Source organism: Schistosoma haematobium, chromosome 1 (genome assembly GCF_000699445.3).
Source record: "Schistosoma haematobium chromosome 1, whole genome shotgun sequence".
NCBI classification, from domain to species: Eukaryota; Metazoa; Platyhelminthes; class Trematoda; order Strigeidida; family Schistosomatidae; genus Schistosoma; species Schistosoma haematobium.
In genome coordinates this window covers 68,258,651-68,272,164 of record NC_067196.1, presented here as the reverse complement: position 1 = coordinate 68,272,164, position 13,514 = coordinate 68,258,651, and positions in this window count along the sequence as shown.

Below are 13,514 nucleotides of genomic sequence, written 5' to 3'. Positions count from 1 at the left end.
AGAATCAACTAATGTGCAGATTCAGAAAAATGCTTTAATTATGTATAAAGATTACATTGTATGGAAGAAAAATGGACAACAATTCTTAAACTTTCAAAATATGCTAACTAGTGACTGGCTTCAAGGGGTATATCCTGGAGTTCTAGTGAGAAGCAGTGATCAGTGGAGTTCAACCGGGTCAGTTGTGAGATAGTAACTCACTGATGAAAATGGTGGATGTGTCGCTCAATTTCGTGGATTAGTTGAAGTTAGACATTAACACCGCTGGATGCCGGCTGACTCAGTGGTCTTGTGGTTAAGCGCCCTCGCGCTAGAACAATAGGTCCTGAGTTCGAACCCCGCCAGACGGGGTCGTGGATGCGCATTGCTGAGGAGTCCCACAATGGGACGGAACGGCCGTCCAGTGCTTCTGCGTTTCCAATTGTGGTCTAGTTTCAACTGACTCATGATCTCAACTATTGAAATTACTAAAATCTACACAAACCCCCTTCTGATACTTCTATTCATGAAAAGAAACACGAAGTGGGAATTAATATCAGAATGATAACATGACCAAGAAATAAAAACAATTTAAGTATTTCTTTTAGATTTAAAATGAAAAATTGAAAATACCTTGATACACTATTAATTTGTAAGGTAGAATAATAAAACTGATACATTTGAATATATATGTAACAAATCGACTTAAAATACTTAGAATACCATATAATTAGGCTTTTTTTTAAAAATTCCACGATTTTTCTCTTTTTTTCTGTTATGCTTTAATTTTTAATTGTTTAACTCCTATCGTTTACGTATAAGTCGTAGGGTAAATTTACAGGAAAAAATTCTGAATAGTAAATGTGAATGGGATATGTATATCAGATGAATAATTATTCAACTCAATTTCCAAGTTTCATTTCAAATTGAATAAATTAAGGTACAAAATATTTTCTTTAATGTCATAAATCTATCATCAATGTTACAGTTCTCAACATTTAACTTTATATTTTACTTGTATAATAAATGTAAACGTTTGAATTTATGGCCTATCTAATATTGATTGAGGATATATTTACTACTCAATTAGATAAAGTAGTCATTTTATCTAACTCAGAATAAATTGATAAATTAATCAGATAGATAAAAAGGTTTTATGAAGTGAAAATACAAAGTGAAGAATATTTGAGCGAATAATTGTTTTCAATAACTTCATCACCAGGCTCTACAGTTATGAGTCCATAATTATAATATTTTACAAAGGCCAAAAATAAGGCATGTATTAATGAATTTGACGATGTTGTGTTAAAAAATGGTGCACGTTCGCATCTGTTATGATATATATGTATATACTTCAAAATTGTATTATTCGCAAATTAGGAAGGTCATTCAATAAAGGTCAGGATGATTTGGAGTAAAATGTTCAGTAATAATAAGTATAATAGTATTATAGCAAAATTGAAAATGCAAAAAAATTTGTGATTGAAAAGGAATAGTAAGAGAATTTAATCTTGTCAATTGAGATAATAATAATAAGACTGTTGTGTGAATATATGTAATAAGGAGGGTGTTATCAAGGTAATTGCGATAAAGGAATTGGGAATGATGGATGTGAAGATTAAGATAGAGATAATAAAAAATAATGATAATAAGGGAAAAGAAATTAAATAAATAAAAATAAAGAAAGGAGGTAAGAGGTTTATAATGTTCAGTCTAGGTATTCGGTGATCCAGTCGTAGGCCAAGGTAAACGAAGAGGCTGGATATGTCTTTTCTGGATAAATAAATTTGGTCTTCTGGAGTTGATCCAGATGGCTTCTTTGGCGAAACTGGATTCCTATAACGATCATTAGAAAATAACAGTCTCTTACCCCAAGCATAATGATGTTCTTTGACCCTATGGTACATCATCTTTCTGGTGCTCAACTATTATAAGTAATCAGTAGCAAAGTGTGAATCTAAGTACATTGGTATTTGGGACTTTGCACCAGGATGTATGCGTTGTTAAGAGGAATAGTGTTTCAAGTGGATTTCAAATTCATGTTTTTGAATGGAAATATACAATTAAATACATTTACAGCAAAAACATTTAACACGTTTAGCACATATTTATTGTGTGGCTAATGAAAGTAAATGTGGATGGGCATTGTGCTCGAACTGACAGACGCAGCTTATCGGCTATCAAATATATGATTTCCTTTCCTACTATCAACTTCTATGGTGACATGCATATTTAATAATTTTTGTAGCGACAAAATAAACACCACAATTATTTTTAATCACATTTATATTCAATATCTATTTTTTCTCTGTATCAGTGGTTAAAAGGCGATATACATTGTTTTGTCGTAATGATACACATACATTACCGCAGTTATTGGAAAATAAACACCATATCTGTCGACTGTTCTACTTTATTGTCCACGGCCTGTGACTGGAGATTGTAGTAGTGTTATAACATCCTTTTAGGCCATCCTACACCATGTTTGAGTTTTGGCCCGGATGATTATCAAATAATACTATCGGGTTTAATCTCTCTCACTACGCCGTTGGTGGCACTACGTACAGAGGAACCTTAGCAATCAGACGAATTCATTTGTGGTTGCTATCTCAGAAGGAGCTTAAAAGTAATATTCATTTCATAACAACTGTTATCATTTTGTTATTTAATATGCCAATTCGCTGTCTTATTTTTTGCCGTTTTACTTTTCTCATAAACAGATACTTAGGTTTGCAGTGTTAATTCTTTTTAGTATATAATTAATAAATGTGCGTATCGTTATATCCTGAATGGGCTTTTTTACTGGAATACACCATACTTCTGCTCCGTACTCAGTGAGTGTAATTCCTGGCAGTTTCGTTAAATTAAGTATCATCTAACATATGCTCCACTTTCCCATTGTTAATAGTATATTGAATATATGGTATAACATGAATCAGTCTGTGTGTATCTTATCTACCGAGTTTCTTCTCTAGTAGTAGCAAAAATTAAACTACCAGTTGTATCACCTAACAATAGTAGTACAACGTGGAAAAGAGAAAGTATTTTCATCCTGCCGTTATATCAATATTCTGAAAATTGATAACATTCGTCTTCTTATTACACTATCCAAATCTACTGAAGGGACTAATCGCTCTAAAATCAAACAGTAAATTTATCAAGTCATTTATGTTGCACAAACAATACTACATTCCTTACGTACACAGGTGGATTAATGTAAACACTTTTAAGAATATTTATTAAAGTCAACAAAGCTTCCAGCCACCAAACAGCCCATGATCATTTCCCTTAATCATAGCCCCTAAAAATGCCAACAATGATTGTCGTCCAGCTGCTGATTATCGGCGACTGAATACAGAAACCACTCCTGACTTTTCTCCTTATTACGCATCCACAATCTGACAGCTACTCCCTTCGAACTACACGAATATTTACGGATGCCATTCGGTTGAAGAAATGCTGTGCAAAATCTCCAGAGATTTATCGACGACGCATTTGAAGGTCTCGATTTCGTACAAGCGTATGTAGATGATTTATTGATCGCAAGTCCGGGTAAAGAATCTCATCTCCATCATCTGAACCTTGTTTCCGAATGACGCGAAAAACACAGCATTACTGTAAATATTCAGAAATGTCGGATTGGAGCCGACTCTCTAGATTTTCTCGGACATTCTATTGATATCAAAGTCATCCGTCCACTCGAAAGCAAAGTGGTTGCCAGTCTTGATTACCCAAAACCAGCCAAATTCAAACAATAACGTACGTTCAACGGCCTCGTAAGTTTTTTATCGGCGGTTGATACCAAATTCCGGGTCTCTCATGAAACCCTGAACAAGCCAACTTTATAGAAATGCAAAACCCATCAATTTGGATGACAACGAGAAAAAGCATTTTCCATAGTTAGGGAAATTATCTCAAAAACAACTATGTTCGCACGCCACAACATCAAAGCACCCGTAAGTATCGCAGTAGACGCATACGACTCGGAAATCAGAGTTTTGCGAAAGTCGATAAAAAACACCTGATAACCTATAGCACTCTTCTCGAAACGGTTGCAAGACACTGAATCGAGGTATGGCACTTTCAGTAGGGAACTCCAAGCCATGTATTGTGCTGTATGGCACTTTCAACGCTGTGGAAGATCGAGGACTCACTCATTTTACTGACTAAAGCCCTCTTTACTTATCTTTAAGCTCGTCTTGGACAAAGACTGCCCTCGAGAGTCTCCACAACTAGACTATGTTTCACAGTTCACTCCTGATATATAACACATTTCTGCGGCGAACAATGTAGTAGCAGACCTCTTTCTTGCATAACTTCCTTGGACAACTTCCAAGAAATCGATATTTTTGAACTCATCAAGCTTCAAAAGGACACTGACCTTCAGTACGAGTTGTCGTCGATTGCCATGGGACTACGGATCAGACAGATGGATACAGGTAAGGAAACAGTTCTACGTGACAAATCTACAAGTAGGGATAATCCAAACGTGCCGAAACATTGTCGACACGACATCTTCACTACGTTGCACCAATTTTCTCATTCAGGTATTCGTGCAACCATCTAGCTCACAGCAGGACGATTTTGTTGGGCTGATATCAATAAAGACATGAGGAAGTGGGCAGGCTCCTGTGTAAACTGCTAGAAATCTAAGGTGATTGGATAAAACAGATGTCGCTTAGGCTCTTTTACAACTCCCGACGCTCGTTTTGACCATGTTCATCTGGATTCGGTAGGACCATTACCAGATTCAAATGGACACTCTAACCTCTTCACGTGCGTGAACCCTTCCACAGGATGGTTAGATACAATGCTGCTCGAGAACATTACCGCTGAAACAGTGGCCCGCGCTTTTGTTGAACGATGGGTAGCAAGCTTCGGCTGCCCTCCAACGAATACTACAGACTGTGATCGTCAGTTTGAATCCGTCTTACTAAACCACTAGGAATCCCATGATTCCTAATGGCCGTCTACCTCCCACGAGCAAACGGGTTGTCAGGACCACCGACGGTTAAAAGCTTTACACACAGCTGCAAACGTTTCACGATAGACCGACGCTCATCCACTCATGTTACTCTATAGTCACAATGGAGTGAGAGCTGAGGTTTGATACACTACAGCACAGCTTTCCTGTGAAACGACACTCCGTCTTCTAGGAGAACTTGTGGGTGTTTTATCTTCCTTGACGAATATGGATTTAAACTCTTACATGAGAAGGTTTAGAGATGTCACGCGTTCAGTTAAACCTGTTTCCAGTCGACCGCAAATAACTGATGTTTTTGTTCAACCAGCCTTTCGACATAAGTACACATGTTTCTATACGCCGAGATTCATTACGACGACCTCTAGAAATAGCAAACAAGGGACTACTCAATGTCCTTCGTAGCAAACCTCACAACTGCGATGTCTTCCTCGATGATCAACACTCAAGACAACATTTCTCTGCTATCTGATGACCGGTCTAAAGCAAAACGCTTTGGAAGAAAGACAAGGTTTCTTGAGCACCTAAACGACTACTGTATGTAGAACAATTATGACGTCCTGTTTCATCTCGTTTGTTTGTATCGTTGTGCCCAAAAAAACAAATACTTTGTCTGTAATATGCTCGCACATGTGTATATCTTTTGTTCTATTAAAAAAAGTCGAAAACATTCATTGTGCACATTTTTTTGAGTTAATTCATGTTATCGATACGCATGTATGCTAGTTTTTTTTTTTTTTCTTACGTTTTGTGTAGCAACGCACGTATGACTGTATTTCGATATGCATTTTTTTATGTATTGTCTTTCCCAGAATGGTAGTTAAACATGAGAAACTGACGGACAATACTGTGAACAAAATATATGATTGTACACTTTTGATTGTAATATTGTACCATATGGACCAGATGCTGCTAAACATAGCAAACTATCAGAAGTGTTTACTGAAGGCAAGTGTGTTGATTTAGACATCTGGCTGACCATGTCTTAGAGTCACTATTATCCTTCTTAGACTGATAATCTGAAAAGTCACTTACTGACGGTTCGAAAATTCAGATCATAACGTTTGCGATTTGTGTTTCGCTCTTCTCACTGGGTAGTAAATTACTGGAATTCCCTACCAAACTGCACAAAAATCGACATCAGCCACTCGATCCATCTAGAGTATGTCTATTATCATTTGTGATCATTATTCGTAAACTTGCATCCTCGTTTTTCTTCAGATTTCGCACTTGTTCACTTTAGCATGTGCTGTTGGAAGAGCCCGTAGTGGTTATACCTATATCCTTGTTTAAATTCTCCTTACACAAGTGAAAGCTCTACACTTTGAGCTTCAAAGAGGCTGTGCAGTTGCAGTTATGAGTTGTATGATTTCTGTTCATCTTGATGAACTATGGTGTTTACTGTTTTTTTTTCTGGTGCAGTAGTCCGGAAGAAAGTTAGGGGCGCACGTGCAAAGAGTGTAGATAAGATCATTGCAAAGTAAACTGAACCAGGAAAGTACCTGGACAGGCCAACATACAAAATTTCTTAGTTCCGTTCCTCCACAAAAGGTAGGGACGATTGCCGATGCCCCTTCTAGCGATCAAAGCAACAAATTTTTAGATACATGAAACGTCCGGACAATGCGGAAGACAGTGAGGACCAGTCAATTATCAAGGGATGTATGGAGATACGACTTGGAGGTTCTCGGAATCAGTATAACTCATTGAACCCAAACTGGACAGCAAAGGTTGGGTATGGTAGAGATGCTGCTATACTCCCCTCACCAAGAGGAAAATGCCCCACACACTCAGGAAGTCTCTGATGCTCTCTAAAGTAGGACGCAATGCACTTATGGGATGGAAACCTCATGGATCATGGAATCACCCTTCAAAACAAAGAAAGTGGTAATCACAATGAATGTTATCCAGTGTTATTCGCCCACCAATGATAAAAACGACGACAATAAAATCAGTTCTACTAGAGCCTGCAATCGATGAAAGTGAAATGCCTAAAAAAGCATCTGTCCATCCTGGTGGGAACCCTAAACGCCAACAATAACAACGCCGACAACACCGGATATGAGGATATCATGGGACGACATAGACTGGGAGAATGGCGACAGATTTTCAGTTTTATGTGCATTCAACAAATTGGTTATAGGCGGCACAATATTCCCACACACACGAAATGCGTCGCACTACACAAAACCTAATCGATCACAATTGCACCAGTAGAAATTTTACAAGGTCATTGGAAGACGTAAGAACCAGGAGAGAAATTGATATAGCATCGGATCACCACATGGTTGTAGCTAAGCTGAAACTGAAGCTAAAACATTGGACAACTGGACAAACAGCATTGTAAAGGTTCAATACAGTTGTAGCGTAAAGAGAACGATGAAAATCCCTGGACAGCATTTTTGTTGGACTATACCGTCATCTACTTGTTTCTTCTCCCTGTCGTGTATATTAACCTTTGTTTAGATCTCTTGTGATCGCACTTTATGTTCTTTGGTCTTCCTCGCCTGAGCCTCTGTTATGTGAGTTTGAATAAAGGCCTACGTTTTGTTACTTAATTTTCTACTGCATGTTGCCGGACTATTGACAGTAAGGTCTTGCTTGGCTAAGCTCAAGGTCACGGCGTGGCTCCGTGTGTGGCTATTAACCTTTGACTGTCTGCTTGGGAAGATTGCTGGGATCCCTGCAGGTAGATATCTGATCCCATCTTGTTGAGAATATTTTTATTGATTCTCAGGTACTGGGCTCTTTTGTATTGACTGTTTCTTTTTTCGTTTACCACGCTACTATGTGTTAGATAAACTTTTAACTGTACAGCACAGGCTGTACCGTTTGAGGTATTTTGTATTTTTGATATAATTTTTCTGATTTTCTTAATTAGAACCGTTCAAATTGAGCACAGAGTTTTTGTTCTCATATAATTTAATATGAGTGCCTCAAAAACGCTTCGTGCGCTATACAGAAGAACGTTGTCTGGTCTGATGGAATAAATTTTCGTTCGTTAGTTCTGCGTTCAAACCGAATGCTGGCAGTCCGGTCGTTACAACTGCCCTCCTTCGATATACTCACAAACTCAACGAATTCAAGGCAGCTCTCAACAACAGGTTTCAAGATTTACAAGATCTACTCAAAGAAGAAGAAACTACGATGGAGCACAACTGGAAATGGATTAAAGAAACACTAACTTCAACGTTTCACGAGGTACTGGGTCGTAACAAGCATCATCTTAAGGAATGGATCTCCATCCAAACCCTGGACAAGACTCAACAAAGGGAGAACAAAGGAGATGGCAATCAACAACAGCGGAATAAAAAACAGAGAAAGCCAAAACCCAAGCCAAGTACACAAGCAAACAAGCAAATGAATTGAAGCATTGAAGCCAACACACATAAATACATGGGAGAGCTAAAAATAACAGAGTAAAAAGCTGCAACAAAAGGCAATGTGAAACAACTACTAGAATGATGTAGAAACTGGCAGGGAAATATAGTAAACCAAAGAGACTGGTCAACGACAAAGAAAGCAAATCAACCACTAAATTTCAAGAACAGAGGAACAGTGGGTCAAATACTCTACAATGCTGACAAAATATATCTCTTCAGCGAAGCCATTCTGTCTGCATGAAGGCTGAAATGTGGCCAAAAGAAAACCACCCCCACTAAAGGTAACTTTATATTCAGCACATGTTCAAGAAGAACTTTTACTGACACTTCGGTCAAGCGATCCTCTCAAATCCGTGTTAGACACGACAGGTCATGAGCAGTAGGAGATGTTGCCAGAAGATCACCAAACACTCAAGAACCAACCAACATTATGGTTTACAGAGTTACTGAGTTAGTAGGTGGTAATCGGGATGAAGCCCTTTAACAGGAAATGCAACAGTGGCGCTGTCTATGGCTCATCATAAACCTTTGAACCATTGCAATAGATAACGTATTCTGTCTGCCTCGCCTGTCACACCTGACGAACACTAAGTCTTCGTGTCCGATGGCTGTGAAATTAAGATAACAAGACTTAGTCGCGGTCCTTCAGGTTCGGTATAGCTTAAAATATGACCTCTTCTGTCACATAAGATACTGCGACATAAGACCTAGATTGGTAGGCCAATGGCATAAAAACCCAACTGAGAACATTATTGTGCTAGTTCACCTTGATCAGCAACCCAACGTGCAGAACACAGACTACGGCCTCGCTAATGAAACACACAACACAAACAAGGAACACACAGCGGCCAGTTTGCACAGAACTGGCTAACACACTTTGAACAAAAATCTATTTGAAAAACAGGTTACACCGTTACAGGAGAGCACTAGGTGATGAGACAAACCACCAAGTGTCTATATAGCGACATACGATGACTATTTAGTAAACTAGCGGAAATCAGAGTCGTGTTTTCAATTACGTGTGAGAATCATGGTCCTCGCCGGGACATCTCACTTTAGATTGTTTATGTAGCTTTGGCAACGTATTTATTTAGACTCCTGGTTTTCTACTGAATCGAACGAGTGGTAAACTCAATAGCGTCACGCATTCTGGAATTAATTGCACTGCTGCGTGTTTGATCGCGTTTCTTTTAGATCTATATTACGTCACGATTAGCTTCCTATACACCAAATCTGTTAGACAACTTGAATTCCGAAAATAATCCAGGCGAGTTTTACTATTTTGCCAGATGTTTTACTGTGTTTTTAATACTTATTAACACGTAAGAATATTTTGATTTAGACTAGCCGTATGTACTTCATATGAACCACTCCTAAAGCCGTTTTTAGAAAAATATATATTTAATAGCTTCAAATGACATACTACAATGAGAAAGGGTAGTGTTTTCGGAAAAAACCGTATAAGACTGATCAGTATTTTGACACTTCTTAGTTCTGATTATCATTACCACATATTTATGTATATTACTAGGCTAACTACAGGGACTTCTTATGAAAATTCTATATTATACTCATCACGTTCCTAACTATAATTCCATACGTCATGTCCCGACTTTTAACTATTTCTGTCAAGTTATTTTCAATTGTTATACTCCTCATCAACATGCATCTTAACATGGCTTGTACATGCGTTGCATTATATCACCTCTATGGCATTTGAATTTGACCCTTATTTGAATAGGCCTTAACATTTTCCGCTAAACACATTATAGTCGTTATTGCTATACGTATTTGGGCGTATGGATTGGGCTATCATATTAGTTGTCTAGGAAGACGTTCAACATAGTTACGATAATAGTCAGCACAATAAGATATTATCGCTCTACACTGGTATAATAACTAAACCACCACGTATTTGTCAGTCAAGCGAGCATTCAAAAAACTCTGGTGCCTACTATTAAAATTAACGTTAAATGAACAAGTATTTCTGGATCACAAGTCGTACTATAATAAAGAAGCTCTGATCTATTAATGATACGAACGTCTGGTATTTCCCAATCACCTAAAACAACAATGCACATTTCCAACTAACTAAACTCTAATCGATACTATAAATAGTTATTCATAATGGTTTCTGGGTATCTCCGTGAAGCAGTGTCATACCTTGACAATCACATAATATGATTGATAAAATTGGTGAAAATATTAACATAAACTCAGTCGACAAAGTGACTTGTAATTATCATTAAACAGTGCTGTTTTCTCGTGGTTATCTCTATATATTACAGACGATTTCAGTGTATTTCTCTACCACTTGTTCATTTAATAAACATCTTAAAACCCTGCGAGTCTAATTGAAGGTTTAGCGACAACCATGCATACAAACCATCAATATAAGAGGTCGAGTGAATATCCTGCAAACTAAAAACATTACTGTTGAATTTGTTTCAAAACTGACTAGGGTTCAGGTCATCATCATAAACATGAGTTGTACTCCCTTTGGTTGCATCTTATGCTCTCCCTGATGATCACATCAACAGAACTCACTGTTCATCATTTTGTAAACATTGATTTATCCGAAAACATCGTAAAACACCATATCACATATATTTGAGGTACATAAGCCTTGTCGATTTCAGCAACTTATAATCACTCTATGTCAAATAAGTCAGTTTCTACCTTATGCCAAACTCGGTTCTTGCAACTAACTTGTATGTAGCATCAGCCGGCAAGTACGAATGTAAATAGCTGGTTCATCGCAAATGAAAACATTGAATCTAAAGAAGATATCACTTGGATCCACTCATGTACAACATGTTACTGTTAGCCATATGTCCAAAGTTCACATGATTATTACCGTCTTCACGTATTGAAAGGGTTTTTGAAAACAATTCATATGTACTAGTATTTTCATTAAGTCCTGTCACGATTTATTAATACCGAGGTTTAGAGACTCTCCCCACAACTAAATAAACCGCGTTAAATTTATCAAACTAGCTGGGACACTAGTTGTAATTCTTCCTCTCCGCGTTTATGCCTTCGTTCCTTCAGTTAGCCTCCTAAGGCAAAAACAGCTCCGAATTAACTCATACTGACAGAATACCGGCGTAAAGCTAACTAACTTTCTAATTTAAACCAAAGACTCTTGTTAAACTTTACGTATTTTACGTCTCCTTCATTTCTATTCTCTTATTTTCTCCCTTCCCTTCTTTGCAGTCAACTCAATATTCTTCTCAATTACACAGAACCTGATTTATTATTATTCAATTACAATCGTGTTATCACTGTTATTTTTTCCAAATATGGAGAATTCTAACATTATTAAAACTTGTGTATTATTGCACCTCTAAAGAAACACCAAATGGTTTCTTCATAACACTTAAGTACCCATAAGATGTTTGTGAATAATAATAATACCAATGTAAAGATAGATTGGTTTTTCTATTTCTATACACAAAATACTCAAACTGCCCATAACATAAACTCTTAACCAACGGTTATTACTATATATCTTAATGTGACTTACTGAAATATCTCGAACTAATTCATCCCTCTTCATTATAATCCCACTTTGTTTAACTTCTCAATGATATTCATGAAGATTTTCGTTTTGAGCGTTTTCAGAACTAAACCAAACATCTTGAAATTATTACATGTATTTCCCGATCTGTTGCTGCCGCTTTCTTTTTGATCTATCATTCGGTTTACCAATACTTGGAGGGTTCTTATAATTCTATCGATAACCACCGGAATGCGACAATCCCATTCGATTTAGTGTCGAACCAACGTCACATTGGCTGGTTGAAGAGTGATATAATGGTATTGTTTCCTAATCACATGGTCTTCGAAACTCAGCGTATAATTACTAGGAAGATTCACATTCAATACGTAACATTTATAGAAGGTAGACAGTGCTGATCGTGGGAACGATTAATCAAAATGTCATAACCCCCTCCCTTGACTTTTGCATCGAATACATTACTATCCTCCCAGCTCGAATATATTCTTAAACAATGCTGGACGTCATACTGCTGGTCGTCACAGTAGGGCGAGTCAGTATAGAGGTAAGTTGACTACCATATAAGATCTTATAGATCGGGCAATCACACCGTGACAAATCCACAGTTTTGGGATTAGGTCTATCATTATAGTAGTACTAATACCGAAGTAGACCCTATCCCTACACCTCCCTCCACAAGCGAACGGTGATCATGTCATGCTGTACTTCAGGTTTCGGACACAATATGCAATATGTGTCTGTTCCACCCCGTCCCAATATCTGGCGGGCCAACGTTTCTGCAATCAGAGAGTGTGTTACCTCATGAGGTTAGTCAGTCAATGTAGATGGATCGGTCGAAGGAGAAAGAGATAAGTTAAAAGCCACATTCGAGCCCGTAACATTACCATTCATCCTATGGTCAACACGTAGGCTATCAAATTGTCCTCCATGGATGGATGCAGATGGGTAGAAAACACTTCTGGGACTTGCCCTTGTAATTAAGTCACGAATCGTTGAAGTATTTATACTGAAAAATCTGGAACATATGTAAAATGATTAAAGCCCCATCACTTATGAAAGGGAGTCATTATACGGTAGCTTTACCTTCCCGAAAAGACTTTCTTAACACTAGAAGGACAAGGCGTGGTGATAGCATTTCTTTGGTATTGTCGCATGAAAATTCAGATACACTAACTGAATCGGATCTGGCCAATGCTGAGACTTCATCAAACTATTTCAGCAATCTACCGCACGAGTATTGTCAACAAAACTTCTCATACACACACCACTAGGATACGATCTATGGGATCTGTAGATGTGTTTAAGGAAGCTGTTCTTCAATTATTCATTGACCTCAAACCTAGTAAGATACCGAGTCCTGATAGGATACATCCCCGCTCGCTGTCATCTCTTGAAGATACTATTTCAGGACCACTCTGGATGCTGTTCAAGCCCCTAAGGATCAAAAAGATGCTATAATTCATCTTATATTTAAATATGAAAGACAGATCGTGTCTAGCTACCAACTTTTCAATGTAACCAGCTTATCAGCTAAAATATCTCAAAAAATGATCCAGGTTAATTTACCAAGTCACACAGATTCATACAATCTGTTAATTCCTGAGCGAGACGGATTTCAAAATAAGCATTCATGATGAATCAGCTTACCAAT